The 15,694-nt window shown below is 50.4% G+C and overlaps 1 protein-coding gene across 3 annotated transcripts in view; it reads left to right on the top strand.

Annotated features, from left to right (window-relative positions):
* The first annotated feature begins 13,130 nt into the window (after positions 1-13,130).
* Positions 13,131-15,694, top strand: part of TAOK1 (TAO kinase 1) — a 110,102-nt gene continuing 107,538 nt past the window's right edge. Inside the window, exons 1-2 of one of the 3 annotated variants that reach the window (XM_065573485.1) lie at positions 14,391-14,657; positions 14,781-14,820. The gene's annotated coding sequence lies outside the window, so the exon portion shown is untranslated. Of the gene's footprint in view, positions 13,278-14,258; positions 14,658-14,780; positions 14,821-15,694 lie in introns of those variants that run through there. The other 2 variants (XM_065573483.1, XM_065573486.1) reach the window with 2 other exon arrangements.

The raw sequence follows: 15,694 nt of genomic DNA on the forward strand, positions 1-15,694 counted from the left end.
GTTAGTAGGAACATTTTGTTGGTTGGTTGTTTTGATGCCAACCAGACGATGTGATGGCTAGGATAATATTTTTGTTTTAATGTAGCTTTTTTTGTAACAGAATGGACCAGAACTGGGGTGGGTCTGCCAGGGACAGTGAATGCACTTGAGACACTGATATATCACCAGTAACATTGTGTCAGGACCAGGAGTCTTTGGATCCAGTGGGCATTCAGTGGCCCTTTCTTGCCACAGGGAGCTGTGCACAGCACCAGTACTAGGCATGGTATGGTGAAAATACTTGACTAAGACTGAATAGTCGAGCATTCTTTGTTGCATTTTTTCCATCCTGCACTTCAGCAGCCTTGCTTTGGGATTTCACATAGACAGGATAATAAACACTGTAGTGAGAATGTCTAACAAAATGGAGAGAACAGGTAACCTGTCAGTTCATGCAAAGCATCAGCATTTCCTCATAGCAGGGCTTGACAGACATAGAACATTACTAGCACTGATCTTATCTATTTATCTATCCCCAGACACCCCATCCATCTATCTATCTATCTCTAGGTCCTTATGCTTCACCCATCATTGCACCGGTTATCTGAGTCCCACTATTAAAGCACTACCGAAATCAGGTTATCACTTGTCTTCAACAGTTATGTAAGACATCAGATTTCCACTCCCACATTGCAGGCATTTTACTAGATAATACAATGGAGCTCGTTTTTCAGAAGGAATCTCCCAATATGGACAATTGTCTGCATGGAAAGACATCAACACATACAGTAACGAAGTACATGCAGCTTGCCTCACAGACAGTAATAATAACAACAAGTCTCCCATCAATTGTGGAGACTCAGACAAGTGCACGGAATACGCTTTTCTTGCCATTCTCCTGTGTCACCTCTAGAGAGTGCAGTTGTACAGGAAGAAATAAAAACTGCAGCACAAACTCCAGCTGGTAATCTGTGACTCAGGATATTCAAACAGACAGGAAAGATGTCTGCCTATTTTCAGCTGTGCCTGGATAGCAGCACTGGGGCACCAGCTTGGGGCGGGAGGGCATTGGAACCCCCATGCATTCTTTAGCAATATGAAAGAAAACCCTCCTCAGGCACTGAGATCAGGATGTAAGTCACGTGAGTACACGTCATGTGCTAAATCAAGTTAAATGAGTGAATCAGCAGATCCCCAGTGCAGTTAAAGGTGGGCAGCCCACAAGGTGAGCCTTCCACCTCCTCCCCACCACCACATCATGCCAGTGTACCTCAACCCCGTCTTGGAGGGATTACCTCTTGGGGTGAAGGGAGGTCAGTCTCCAGAGACCACGCAGTTCTTGGTTTGTCTGCCAAGAATGCCCACAAGGGGACCAGTATATGTTGTCAGTGTTTGTGGTGTGTTTTGTATCTACATAGACACCTGGCTGCTAGGAACTGGACTGAGATCACCAATTCCTTTCACACAGGGTCCACTGAATGCCTGACAGCTTTTGGTCACTGGAGCCAGTGACACAGAGGTGAAAGGCTGCATATCACCCCCATTACAAATCCCTTGAGCACTTCCCAGCTCTTTAAACCTCTGACCTGAGCTCCTAGCCCTGTCCCCTGCCTGGAAAAGGCATTAAGTCTTGGAATTAATCCTTTGGGATGAGGGTCTCCACTGAGGAAGGTGATGCTCCCAACCTCCAGAAGAAATGTTGGAGGGGTGAAAAGAATAGTACCCTATGCCTAAGGGGAAAGGTGCAATCAGAAAAGGAAGAACAGATCTCAGCAGTATGTGCTGTGCTTCACCCCAGAGGGTAGAAAAGTGACCAGGACTCAGTCAGATCTGGAACGGTTCTTGGCTTCTTTATCTGGTGAGACTATGTTGCACTTCCCCAGCTGATGTCCCTGGTGCTCCAGATGTAGCCGTGCAGCAAACGGGCGGCTCTTCTTGCCATGCCCCAGACACAAGTATCTTCCCACGTGAACACTCCACAAGAGGCTGCTGCAGTTTGAATGTTTTGGTTGCATGCTCAGGCATTCATGTGCCCATGGCTCAAGCTTCCTGTTCTCCTGGAGACAGGGAGACAGGCACCAGGATTGTTATTGGTAGGCCATCCAGAGCCAATGGGAAGTGAGCATCTTTGAAGGAGGGCTGCAATTGGGAGGCTCCTAGGGAATAGACTGTTGCTGCCTATGGATGAAGCTGCAAGTCTGGCACGGTGAGCACTGCACAGATAGACGCCATCTAGATGAAAACGGGAACACACATGCAGATCTGTAAAGAGCAGCAGCGGTGCTAGAACTGGGGGTGCTGCTGCACCCCCTGGCTTGAAGTGGTTTCCATTATACACGGGGTTTACAATCTGGTCCAATAGCTCTCAGCTCCCCCACTATGCAAATTGTTCCAGCCCCCTGAAGAGCAATGCTCGGTTCAGGGGCCATTGGTTGCCACTTGTGACCCCACGTGTGCTTCCCTTTCCACGTGGCAGCTGGTCCCTGTGGGAGAAAGATAGCCTTTTGCTTTTAGAGCCTAGGCGTCCCCTTTGTGCACGTAGCAAGGGAGCCGTGTTATGGTCCCTGCTGTGCAGTTTAGGCTTCACAAGGCATGGTGGGCACTGGGGGTGAAATGCTAAAGCTAGCTCCCTTTAGTCTGAGGAGGTCACTGCTGTCTAGTGATCCCCAGGAGCCACTGGGAAGATGTGGGAGCTCCTACGTGTACATCGTGCACGTTTGCCTCAACGGCAGTAGCTGAAGAGAACACCACGTCATTTATAGCGCTTACTGCCTCTCGCCTGATGGCTCATGACCACCCTATTGATCTGAGACGCACAGATACTGTGCCACAAGCTCACTCACCCTCCTTTCCTCATAGTTTGTCCTTACTTATGCTCCCATACACTCTTCAGCTGATATCCCAGAAACCTCCCCTGCCCACACAGGAAAAACATTGGTGGCAAAGATTTGCTCAGCCAGTGAGGGCTACGTTAAAAGAAGGAACCAACACCCTTTCCTTGCACCTATACAATAAAGGGGTCTCAAACCTCTATAGCTTGTCCTGCCCTGACTGGGTGCTCTCTCCTCTAGCCTCTCGTATTGCTGCTTCAGTAATCACAAATGCTTTCAAATAGATAGGAGGCAAGGGGAGGGAAGTTTAGTACTAAGAGATTCTGAAAACATCTGGGACACTGTCCTTTCCAGTGCAGTATCTGGTGAAGACACGGAGTTGCTACATTCAGTGGGGTGTTGGTGATGAACGTTCCCCCAGTCTCAGCTCCCTAGGTCCTTCACTTCTGTCTGGGGTCTCTGCATTCCACTACAGCCCATCTCAGATCTGTGGGTGGTGGAGCCTTCAGCAAGGTCACAGCAAGCACTGACAGGCACTGATGGGTGAGTCATGCTGCAGTAGCCAGGGTTGCTAGCAACAGGTTTGTTGATCAGTATGCAGTCTAACTCCTGGTCTGGGGTCTCGTTTAAGAGCAGAGCGCAAGGTGTCACAGATTTGTTGTGCAGGGCTGTGGAGGAGCAAGGGCCATATTTTCAGTACCGGTGCTTGTTTATCTAGAGCATAGTGAGATTCATCTCCTAGAGGCATGTTTCAAACCAGGTGACATTGCATTAATTACATTAAAATGGGAGATCCAGATTGGGCTGTTGGGGAGAGCTGTTCATTGTAGCTCCAGTCTGGCAGATCAGGAAGTGAAAGTGGGGGCAGAAAAGCTGAGCTGGATTGAAAACAGAGATGCAGGGGTTAGTGAGGGTACAAGGGGCTTTTCCTCTTTATTACCTAAACTACCAGTCAGTAAACACAGTCCTTGGGTGTTCAGGTAAATGATGGCTGGGAAGAGTTCTGTACAGAAAAGAGGGGAGTTAAGGAAGCGCTCTGAGAAATTACTGCTAGTGGCTGTTTTAGTCTCCTTGCAATGATGTTCTGTTCAACTTGCCAAGGAAATGTTTCTGTGCCCATGTATTCCTCCTAACGCTCACTTCCACACCCTGGCAGCCGTTCCCACTAGTTCTCAGCTAACGCGAGCTGTCTTACTGACTTGTCTTATAAGGGAAAGAAAACCTCATGGCGGTCGGATAACTAAGGCGAGTAACATATCCTCTCAGGATCATTGCATTAGTCACCTTTGGCCCTTCTCAGCCAAAGGCCTCTGGAGAACAGCTCCTGTCCACCCATCTATCCAGCCAGCTCATCTGCCTGGTGCCCTGCTGTAGGGCAAAGGCTTCTTCTGTGCTGCTTCTTACCATTTGCTCCATCTTTTCTCAGCCCTGCTGCAGGGTAAAGGCCTCTCCAGCAATGTCCCTCCCCATCCATCCCAGCTCAGCGAGTGCCTCTTCAGCACTGATCACAGGTCTGAGTGGACACAGATTTGGCTGGCCTCTCACCATGATTGCTCCCAGTCCAAAGTGTTTTCTTTTGTTTTTCAAAGAGGATTCAGGGATACTCTGAGCTGTGACTATGTTTATCAGACACTCGGTTATCTCTAACATCTGATCTAATTTATCTCAGGGTGACATATACTGTTGGTCTGTATCTGTCATAACACATCGTGAAGGGCTGCGATATGGCATGAGTGGTGCATCCCAGCATGGCACATCCTAACATACAACTGCCAGCTAGGACATTTATGGAGATCCCAGGAAAACAGTATACATACAGTGAGAGTGTGGGGTGGGGAGGCCAAACAGCCCTGAGCAGGGGATTACTGACAGTCAAGGGACCACAGACACTGAACTCACCGCTAGAGGAGTGACTGTGTCTGTACAGTAACTCACTTCCATACTCTTTGTATAGACATGATGGTTAATTGAGTCAGCATTGAATGGATCTAAAAATGGTGAATGTTTTACTCAGCTATTATCATAGGTTCCATGTAAGAGAATAAATACAATGAAATAGACTGATCACAATGGAGGGTGACGTGGAGAAAGTCATGCTATGTAGAGGTTTACCAGGGACTTGCATGGAGACCACGTTGGATAAAGTGAGAGAGAAAATCAGGAATACATTGTTTGCTGTTTTTTGTGTTGTGTTTTTCCTGATGACAGTCCTTGAACCACAGAGTGCTCAATCAAAGGCCCTGATCGTGCATTCTGATCCAGAGCAGACCCATGCAAGGCTCCACACAGGGGCAGGAGTCCATCTGCATGGGTCAGCTTGCAAGATCAGGGCCTAAGAATCGCCTCAGGGAGAAATCCAATCAGCCCCTATATCGTAATCTATATGGGCAGAGACATCTCTGAGAAACTACAACCCATTGTGGTTCTCCCACAGAGAGAGTTGTAGATGATGTTCAAATATCACCAATGCCTGGTCTACACTGCAAAGTTAGGTCGACAGAAGCTGCCTTGCGTCAACCTCGTTGTGCACATGTCTACACTTAAATTTGTCTCCCACGGATGTCAGCACCCCATTACAGTGACACAGTAACATCACCTCCCTGAGCAGTGTTGAGCCACAGTTGATGGACGGTGGTAGATACAATGCGAGTGTAGATATTGCATTACTTATGTTGACCCTGACTGTCCTCCATCTGCTGTCCCACAATGCCTGGCACTGACTGCTCTGGTCACAGTTGTGAACTTCACTGCTTAAGGTAACAGAGACTGGAAGGTCCCTTCCCTTTGAAAGCCCTGACAATTTTTGAAATGCCTTTTCCTGACTGTCCAGCTTGGCAAGCACACCTAGCAGCTCTCCACTGTTGTGTGCAATTGCCCAGCTGACTACGATGGCTGCATGCTCCTGTGCTCTGGCTTGGAGTTGACAGGAAATATTAGATCTCCTGGGTCTGTGGGGAGAAGAGGCTGTGCAGGCACAGATATGGCTCAGCTGTAGAAATGTGGACGTCTACAAGCAAATTGCATGGGGGATGCAGGAGCAGGGGTATGATGGGCCACCAGCAGTGCTGCCTGAAAGGGAAGGAACTGCGTCAGCCCTATCAAAAGGCCAGGGAGGTGAACAGTCAATCTGGTGCCAAGCTGCAGACCTGCTGCTTTTATACAGAGGTGCATGCCATACTTGGTGGAAACCCCACCACCACCCTGCACACCACTGTGGATACCTGTGAGAAGCCCGAGTCACAGGCCTTGGCGTGAACAGAAAGAGCGTGGAGGAGGAAGAGGAGGAGGATGGGGGACATATGACTGGGGGATCCAGCTATGCCATGAGCCGGGACCTGTTTGGGACTGCACCGCTGTCCAGTCCTTCCCAGCAGCTGAGCACAGGAAAGCTCAATGCAGGGGAAGGAACCTCAGCTACTTTTCCCCTTTTGCTTCACAGATATTATGTAGTACCCAGCAGACGGCCATAACCACTGAGATTTTTTTCACTAAGATCCAATCTTGAGTAAATAACGGCAGCGTCCCTTCAATCTACCAAAGGCACATTCAACTGTCATTCTGCACCTGCTGAGCCAGGAGTTGAATCTTTCCTTGATGCTGTCGAGGTGGCCTGTGTATGGCTTCATGAGCCAGGGGAGCAAGGGGTAGGCTGGGTCCCCCACAATCATGACTGGCAATTCAACATCACCAATCAGGGCTGGCTCTGGCTTTTTTGCCGCCCCAAGCAAAAACAAAAAACGGGACAGCCAGAACTGCAAAGCAAAAAAAAAAAAAAAAAAAAACCCTGTGGCGCGGCCGGAGCAGCAAAGCAGGGAAAGAAAAAACCCCCCTGCAAGACGGCCAGAGCGCGGGTGCAAGGGGACTCCCTGCACTGCAGTCGTGCCCTGGCTAGCGGGGGGGGGGGAGGGAGCGGGGGGAGAGAGAAGGGGGCCGGCCAAAGCTTCAGCGGGGTGCTCGCCTCGTGGCCCTGACTGCCACACCGCCTGCCGGGAGGGCTCCGTGCCACTCCGGTTGGCGGGGAGGGAAGGACGCGGACTACCCTGCCGGGCTTGCTGCAGACCTGGCACCGGCTGGGGCAGATGGAGTGCACAGCCCACTCCCAGCAGGGCTCCCCTCCTCCGCCCCCTTCAAGGCGGCCGGATCGGCGAACAAAACAAAAACAAAAAAAGCGGCCGTGACACCCTAGGATTGGGCGGAATGCTGCCCCGTAGAATCTGCTGCCCCAAGCACGAGCTTGCTCAGCTAGTGCCTGGAGCTGGCCCTGTCACCAATGGTGATCCGCTAGTTGGGAAAGAAAGTCCCTGCTTGTAGCTTTCTGAACAGTCCTGTGTTCTTAAAGATGCAAGCATCATGCACCTTCCCTGAGCAGCCAGCGCTGATGTCGATGATCCACCAGCACTTGCATAACCATAGGAAAGCAGGCTTTTCTGTTGATGTACTCTGTGGCATGGTGGTTTTGTGCCAAAATAGGGATATGCATGCTGTCTATTGCTCCAGCACAGTTCGGGAACCCCATTACTACAAATTCATCCACTATGTCCTGCACATTGCCAATAGTCACACAGTCCTGTGTAGCAGGAGACAATTCATGGCCCTGCACACTTGCATGATCCCACAATGGATTTTCCAACTTCAAAATGATTTTCCACTGACCAGTAGCAGTCCGGCGTTGCAAGTTTCCATAGTGCAATCACCACTCACTTCTCCACTGTGAGTGCAGCCGTTGTCCCTGCACTGGAAGACTAGGGCAACCTCAGCACACAGATCCAGGGATGTGGCCTTGTGCATCCGAAAGTTCTGCAGCCACTTTCATCATCCCAAGCCTGCATTGTGGTTCTCCCTAGGTTCCACAGCAATCTGTCCTCCAAGAAATCATCACGTTCTCTGCTGATTTGGTGCTTCTTGGGGCTCTGCAAATACTGAAGTATCGTGCATCCTGCGCTTGCAGTGCTTATGACAACAGTGCAGAGCTGTGCAAGCTCCATGCTTCTGTCAGAGATGGCAAACATCGAGGAGGGATACCCGGGTTCATGGGATTTTTTAAAAAGGCGTGAAAATTATGGGGTGTAGACTACGTTACGGGATGTAGACACTGGCATGCTGGGAAGTTGATCCTTGCTCCCCGTCACTCCTGCGTGACTCATTTCTGACCCACCATGCATTGCCAAATCTTCCCAAAATTCAGTGCGCTAGATAGTGGGAGGTTGCACACTGGGGTATCTGCTCACGGTGCGCCACCCTGTGCATCGACACACGCACTCCTAGTGAGCACGCAGAGTGCTGACACAAGGAGCCACACCGCGGTGACTTTATGCCAATGTAACTTGGTTCAGCAAAAGTTTGTAGTGCAGACACAGCCTGGGAAGTGGACTAATGGCAGCCTCCAAAGCAGGGTGTGTGTCATACGGGAAAAATACAAAATTGGCAAGAACCAACATTTAGTTCGGCAAATTTTGAAAATATTTCAGAAAACAAACCTGGGAAGAGCTCTCAAAGCAACACACTTCTCTGCTGAGATCCTGATTGATCCTGGCTGCCACAGGCTACAATGGCACATTGGCTGATTCGCAGTTACACAAGAACAGAGCAGTCACTCTGGAAGGGAAAGCTGTTGAGTCATACCGTCCAGCTCTTTCCCAGTTTTGTTTAGTAATGTTCAGTAAACCTAGTGGTTAGAACAGGAAGACAGGAAGCCTGGGTTCAATTCATCCCTCTGACACTGACTTACTGTGTGACTCTGTGTAAGCCATTTTCCCTCTCTGTGCCTCAGTTTCCCTCTTTGTGACATGGATAATAATACCTTCCCCTCTCACAGAGCTTAACTAATTTTTGTAATTATTGTGTGTGAGACAAACCCATTGGACGAAAGGCACAAGGGAAAGGGAAAGTAGTGTTATTGGTATGGCTAATGCAGGAAGTATATGTGTAATGGGGTCAAGTGTCACTTCATTTCTTGGAATTACCGCATACCTGATTGACACAGGGATACAGTCTGACATGACACCTTTATTCCAGCTAATAAACAGGTGGCATGTCAGTTATACTCACGTATTTTGCTCTTGTTGACACAAAAGAGGTGACAAGCCAGTTCACTTGGACTACCTCCCTCCAGAACATGTTTTTCCTGTATAACCTTGTAACCCATAATTAGGGCCTCAACTGAATTGTGGGGAATGATGGCAGGTTTCATGGGCTAGTAAAAGCCAAACAATTCCTGATTCTCTGCATTTCACAGTTGGTCATGGCTAAGCAAACAAAAGTGCCCACCTCCAGGGACGCTTTTATTAACAGATAATGAACGGGTGAAAGTTAGTTTCTAATCAATATACAGTAAATAAGAGAATAAAGTTTAAAATGTCAGTCCCCTGACAGGATTTGAAGCAGCACTTTATTGGCTAATTGTTTAGGCCCTTCTGCGTGCTGTTTTTTATGCTGATAATTTCCCTTAAAAAAATCAGTGAAAGTGGCAGGTCATAACAGCAATTTATAATAGCTAAGTTTCTTTGATTCATGCTTTTGGATGTATTTTAATATTGGTATTGATTTAATTTGTTACAAAGGGTCAGACTGAGATAGTACCTGGATGGGAGGCCTCCAAGGAAGAGCTAGATTTAGCAGTCTGCAATGCTGTGCCTCTAGCAGCCAGCACTCAATCTAATCTTAATTTTACCTCTCTAATCTACCACAAGTATTTATAGAACACCAATTACTATAGAATGTAGGCCCCATTTCTCCTGAGTCAGTTCTGAATCAGTGCCCCACTGTGGTTCACTAGGGGGTGATGTACTGCTGGAGGTGCTGTCTTTGTGCTGAGACATAAAAGCAAGCTCACCATGGTTTGAAGTCACTAAAGAACCTATGGCACTGCTACAAAACACCCATATCCTGGCCAAATTCCCACTTCGGGTCATTATAATGTGTCTTGAATAAATTCCCGCTACCCTTTCCCTGGAACACGGTATTCTTCTCTACTTCCTGTCCTAAACAATTGTGCAGTGCTGATGTGTGTTCTTAATGGCCTTGACTATACTAGAAAAGTTACACTAGTGTAACTAAATTGATTTTAAATTGATCTAGTTAAACTAGCACAAGTCCTTAATGTAGGCAAACAAACTGGTTTAACTCTTTCTTAGATCAGATTAGCTTGCATCAGTAAATTACCAAATTAAACTAAACCAATGTAACATGGCCTGATAGGACCATCTGAAAGGGGAGCACAAGCAAATGCAGGCAACAAGAGGAAGCCTAAGTGTACATTTATTTCATGTTTGGTTTAACAGCGGACATAGAAAGTCACAGTTTGTAATGACTTTTGTGTCCACAGGTTATGCTGTGGCTTATTACATGCCATGACCTGTTAAAGCAGCCACAGCAGATCCTTATCAGCTGCACCAGATAAGAATTTTGCCCTCCTTGTTATGAATTTTAAAGGCAATGCAGTCTGCAGGAATGAGCACAGCGCTGGAAGTCAGGAGATCCTGATTTCTAATCCTGACTCTACCACTGTGTCAGTGTGGCCCTGGGCAAATCCTTTCCCCACACGGTCTCAGTTTCCTCATTGGTGAAATGTGCATAGTAACACCTACCTCCTAGGGATGTTGTGAGAATTAATTAGTTAAAACCCATACAGTGCTTTGAACAGATAACGCTCTACACAAATGCTAAATATTACTATTGTAACACTTGCAATAAGAGCATTTATCATTTCTAAGTTGTTTTTAACATTCCCAAAACATACCCTCCTATGCTCTGAGCAATATAAGACTGAGCAATATAAGAAACAAAATCCATGCTTTAGATCTGGCTGCTTGGAATGTGGATGGCTTTGCTTTTGTGTCATTAGAATGGATTAACGCGTCAGGTGATGTGCTACAAACATCTTTGGCAGATGTGTGACATCCAAACTCTCTGGAATGGCTGGCAGCTTCAAGGCTGGGTTGATCAAATTAACCTTCAGTTTGCCTATCCCAACGCTTATAACAACATATGCTGGCGATGATGCAGTGATGACAGTAACCAAGTTTTGATAGAAGAACAGGAGTACTTGTGGCACCTTAGAGACTAACAAATTTATTAGAGCATAAGCGTTCGTGGACTACAGCCCACTTCTTCGGATGCAAGTTTTGATAGTCATCTATACATGCCCTGATTTTCCTGATGGGAATCAAAGAATATGGGGTCAGACTCTCACATAGTGTATGTCAGTGTAACTCTGCAGCTTTGCTGATTTGCACCAGCTGAAGATCTGGCACATTAATTCCAGATAACCACTATTCCTATTCCCACCCCCAGGGTTTTTACTCAAGATTAAATACTACCTGATAAAAATATAGATGTTGCTTCCTTGAGCACTCTAAATATTTACTTTGGAAAACAGTATGTACTCATGCCCACATATTTCTGATTATTGCTGTTATTTGATGGCTATCAAGAAAAGCCTAGGAAACTCAGGTAACTAGGGGTTATCCTCAGTGCCTGTTGAACAGTGTCCCCTGTTAGGTATCAAGTACAAGTTAGTTTACAGGGAGTCTCACAGGAAGTTGTGGTTTTGCTTTGATTTTCTTTTGTTAGCATTATCAACAATGTTTGGTCTGCAACATATTCCAATTTCATAGCCAAGGTGCCTCAAACTATCTTCATGCTATTATTTAATATGTATTGAGCACTTTACAAACTGTAGGGGACACAGTCATCTCACATACGACTCAACGTTTATATTTGGTAAAAACAAACTTTTCCAAACCCAAAGTCCAATAGAACTGTTTCCATTAATTTGCCATTGAAATGTCAGTGTAAATAACTGTTTTCAAACCTTCCCCTAAAGCTTGCCCCCATGACTCTGAAAGGGAAATAGACTATAAGCATAAGTGAAACTGACCTCAATGATTTCCATTGCGCAATCTGAGAGAGAGAAAGAAACAAAGAGAGCAATTAAACAATATGCATGAGGAAAAGTGAGATATTTAAATTCCTCTGGTATTAGTCTATAGGAAAAGAAATGTATGCGTCTACAATATGTGATTTTTAATTAATCCTCACAGAGCACCAATGTGAGGTAAGTATTATCCCCCATTTTACAGATGGTGAAACTGAGGCAGAGACATGCAGTGACCTACCCAAGTTCACAAAGGCACTAGAGGCAGGATTTGAATTCCAGAGGTCATGTGCTCAGGCCACTTAGCCTCTGGTTCTCCTCTGACCTAGATACAGGGCAGTGGCTATTCTGCAATGGCCTGGGCCGGGGAGCTGGGTCCTGGACATGCCAGCGGGGCTCAGGATTTTTACCTCTCACCTGGGCAGCACCCAGAGAAAGGCAGGTCAGTGTCACATCTACACTTCCCCTATGGGACCCCGCCTCTTCTCCACACCCACACCCTGAGCCCCTCATGGGCCTCTACCCAACTGTCCCCCCCCGCGGGATCCCACCTCTTCTCCGCACCCACACCATGAGCCCCCCATGGGACTCTACCCAACTGCCCCCCCTGCGGGACCCCGCCTCTTCTCCACACCCACAGCCCCCCATGGGACTGTACCCTCCTGCCCCCCCACGGGACCCCGCCTCTTCTCCGCACCCACACCCAGAGCCCCCCATGGGACTCTACCCAACTGCCCCCCCCGTGGGATCCCACCTCTTCTCCGCACCCACACCATGAGCCCCCCATGGGCCTCTACCCAACTGTCCCCCCCGCGGGATCTCACCTCTTCTCCACACCCACACCATGAGCCCCCCATGGGACTCTACCCAACTGTCCCCCCCTGCGGGATCTCACCTCTTCTCCGCACCCACACCATGAGCCCCCCATGGGCCTCTACCCAACTGCCCACCCCCGCGGGACCCCGCCTTTTCTCTGCACCCACACCCAGAGCCCCCCATGGGACTCTACCATCCTGCCCCCCCCCGCGGACCCCACCCGCTGTCCCCCCTCTCGCCTTCAGCCGCCCACGGGACCCCACCCGCGTGCCCCCCACCACACCCTGAGCCCTCGATGGGACTCTACCCTCCTGCCCCCCAGCACCCCTCCTCCTCCCGCGACCCCGCCCGCTGTCCCCCCTCTCTCCCCGCCGGACCCGGACCCCACCCGTCTGGAGCCGCCTCCCCTCCCGCGGCCGGGAGGCGGGGGGGCGAAGTCTCGCGAGAGGGCGGGCGGGGGCCGCTGGCTGCGGGCGGCTCGGAGCGGAGCGGAGCGGCGGACGCGGAGCAGCCGGAGCCCGGGAGAGGCGCTGAGGGAGGCGGCACCGAGCCCGGCCCGGCCCGGGGACCCGCTCCGCACCGGGGGCACGGCCGGCCCCGCCCCGCGCTCGCTGCGGCCCGGCCCGGGGCTCCCGAGCAGGCGGGGCCCAGGCGGCCTCGGCTCCCCGACCCCTGCCATCTTAGCGGCCGAGCCCGGCGGCTGCTGCCGGGGCAGCCTCGCCCGGCCCCGGCCCGGGCCCCGGGCCGCCTGCCGAGCCGAGCCGAGCCGACGGAGGGTAAGGGCGGGGGGGCGTCTGGTGTCGTCACTGCCGGCGGGGGGGCCGGGCCCCGTGCTGTGCGGCCTGGGCTGGGCGGCGGGGCCCGGTGCGGGCAGGGGGCAAGAGCCGGGGGAGAGTGTTCCGGGGGGGTCGGACTGATGGGGGGTGTTCCGGGGGGCAGGAGCCGGGGGGGGTCGGACTGATGGGGGGGGGTGTTGCGGGGGACAGCAGCCGGGAGGGGGTCGGACTGATGGGGGGTGTTCCGGGGGGCAGCAGCCGGGGGGGGGGTCGGACTGATGGGGGGTGTTCCGGGGGGCAGCAGCCGGGGGGGGTCGGACTGATGGGGTGTTCCGGGGGGCAGCAGCCGGGAGGGGGTCGGACTGATGGGGGGTGTTCCGGGGGGGGTCGGACTGATGGGGGGTGTTCTGGGGGGCAGCAGCCGGGGGGGGTCGGACTGATGGGGTGTTCCGGGGGGCAGCAGCCGGGAGGGGGTCGGACTGATGGGGGGTGTTCCGGGGGGGGTCGGACTGATGGGGGGTGTTCTGGGGGGCAGCAGCCGGGGGGGGTCGGACTGATGGGGGGTGTTCTGGGGGACAGCAGCCGGGGGGGGGTCGGACTGATGGGGGGTGTTCCGGGGGGCAGCAGCCGGGAGGGGGTCGGACTGATGGGGGGGTGTTCTGGGGGGCAGCAGCTGGGGGGGTCGCACTGATGGGGGGGTGTTCTGGGGGACAGCAGCCGGGGGGGGGGGGGTCGGACTGATGGGGGGTGTTCCGGGGGGCAGCAGCCGGGGGGGGTCGGACTGATGGGGGGTGTTCCGGGGAGCAGCAGCCGGGGGGGGTCGGACTGATGGGGGGTGTTCCGGGGGGCAGCAGCCGGGGGGGTCGGACTGATGGGGGGTGTTCCGGGGGGGTCGGACTGATGGGGGGTGTTCTGGGGGGCAGGAGCTGCCCCCTGTGCCGGGGCCGAGGGCCGGGCGCTGGGTGGGGAGGGGCGAGCCGTGGCATTGCAGCGCCGCAGGCGGCCCGGGGGCAGGTGTACCCCGTTTGGGGGAGGAACATCCCCCCTGCTCCCCTCCCCCTGCGCGCTACTGCAATGCTGCAGCAGTCCCGGCTCCTTCCTCAGCCCCAGCCCCGGCGGTGTGTTGTGCACTGACGGGAGGGGGAGTAATGGCGCTTCCCTTGCAAAGGTTACTCCTTTCCCTCCGCTCTTCTCGACAGCAGGGCTGGCCCGACACCCCTTTTTCCAGATCTCTGCCATGGGGGGGCTCGATCTGTCTGTAACCGTTGCTGCTGGAGACAGGGCTGTGGCCCTGAGAGAGGCCCAGGGCTGTGAGGAGGCTGGATATGGCTATTATTTTTCTATATACTAGATGGTTTTGTGGATGTGATGGATTGCCTGGTAAATGCTAATCAGTTCTTATGTGTATATTTCTCTCTTCCCTCTTCGCATGAGGGGTAATGTTCTGTATTTCCTCAGATGCAGTCAGGTGCTTTGTTTGTTTAAATAGCTCTTTTATTCCAGGAATCCTATTCTATACTGGAGACTTGCTCCTCCGTGAGTGGTGAGTTTTTAGTGTAAATACCATTTTGTCAGTGCAGATATGGGATTTAGGCGAAAGTGACCTATATAAAGACCTCTTATTGCTTCCCTTCAGCTGTGTCTGTGTTAGTGACTGTACCCATCTGTAAAGTAACATTTTTCCAAACATTTTAATTTGTCAAATCAAAATGTTTAGTTGGATCTAGATTTCTGAAACCTCTGTGTCAGTGTTGCTTTTGGTTCTTGCAGTAGTTATTTAGAGATGTCTTCTAACCTGATTTGCTGCAAACGTTGTTGGAAATGTTAGGATTCAACCTTATAACAGTAAAAAATACAGTAGGTGCATTACATATTACAGGCACTCAGATAGCATAGTGGTAGGTGCGGTACAAGAAATGAAAAAGAATAGAATTAGAACTGTGTTGTCAAGTGTCAAGATTTAAATATCTTACTGAATATGAAAAAAATATGATTAGGTTTGAGATTCTTATTCTGTTTATTTTCCTAGCAGAGAGCTAGTATTTATTGTGCTTGTATCTCCTGTTTATCATGGTATGGAGTATTTGATTAGGTGGCATTTTAGTGAATGAGTTGGTTAAATAGCAGTTGCTTTAACTAGTTGAACAAATTGTGACCTTCACCTTTGATGACCACATTTCTAGAGTATTTATAGCAATTTCTCCATAAAGGACAGATTAATGAGATGTTACCTTCAGGTTTGAATTTCATTGATTGGTTAGTATTAATGCTATTTATAGTGAATATATCACATTCTCCTTGTTTTATGTATTTGCATAAAGGTTGTAGTCTTGGACTGTTTAAAAAGAAATGCTTCAAAATGCCATTTCTAATGTGCAGTAGTACATCTTGTTGAATACTGTAGTTCAGAGGCTAAA

This window comes from Chrysemys picta, chromosome 19 (genome assembly GCF_011386835.1).
Source record: "Chrysemys picta bellii isolate R12L10 chromosome 19, ASM1138683v2, whole genome shotgun sequence".
Classification (NCBI taxonomy): Eukaryota; Metazoa; Chordata; order Testudines; family Emydidae; genus Chrysemys; species Chrysemys picta.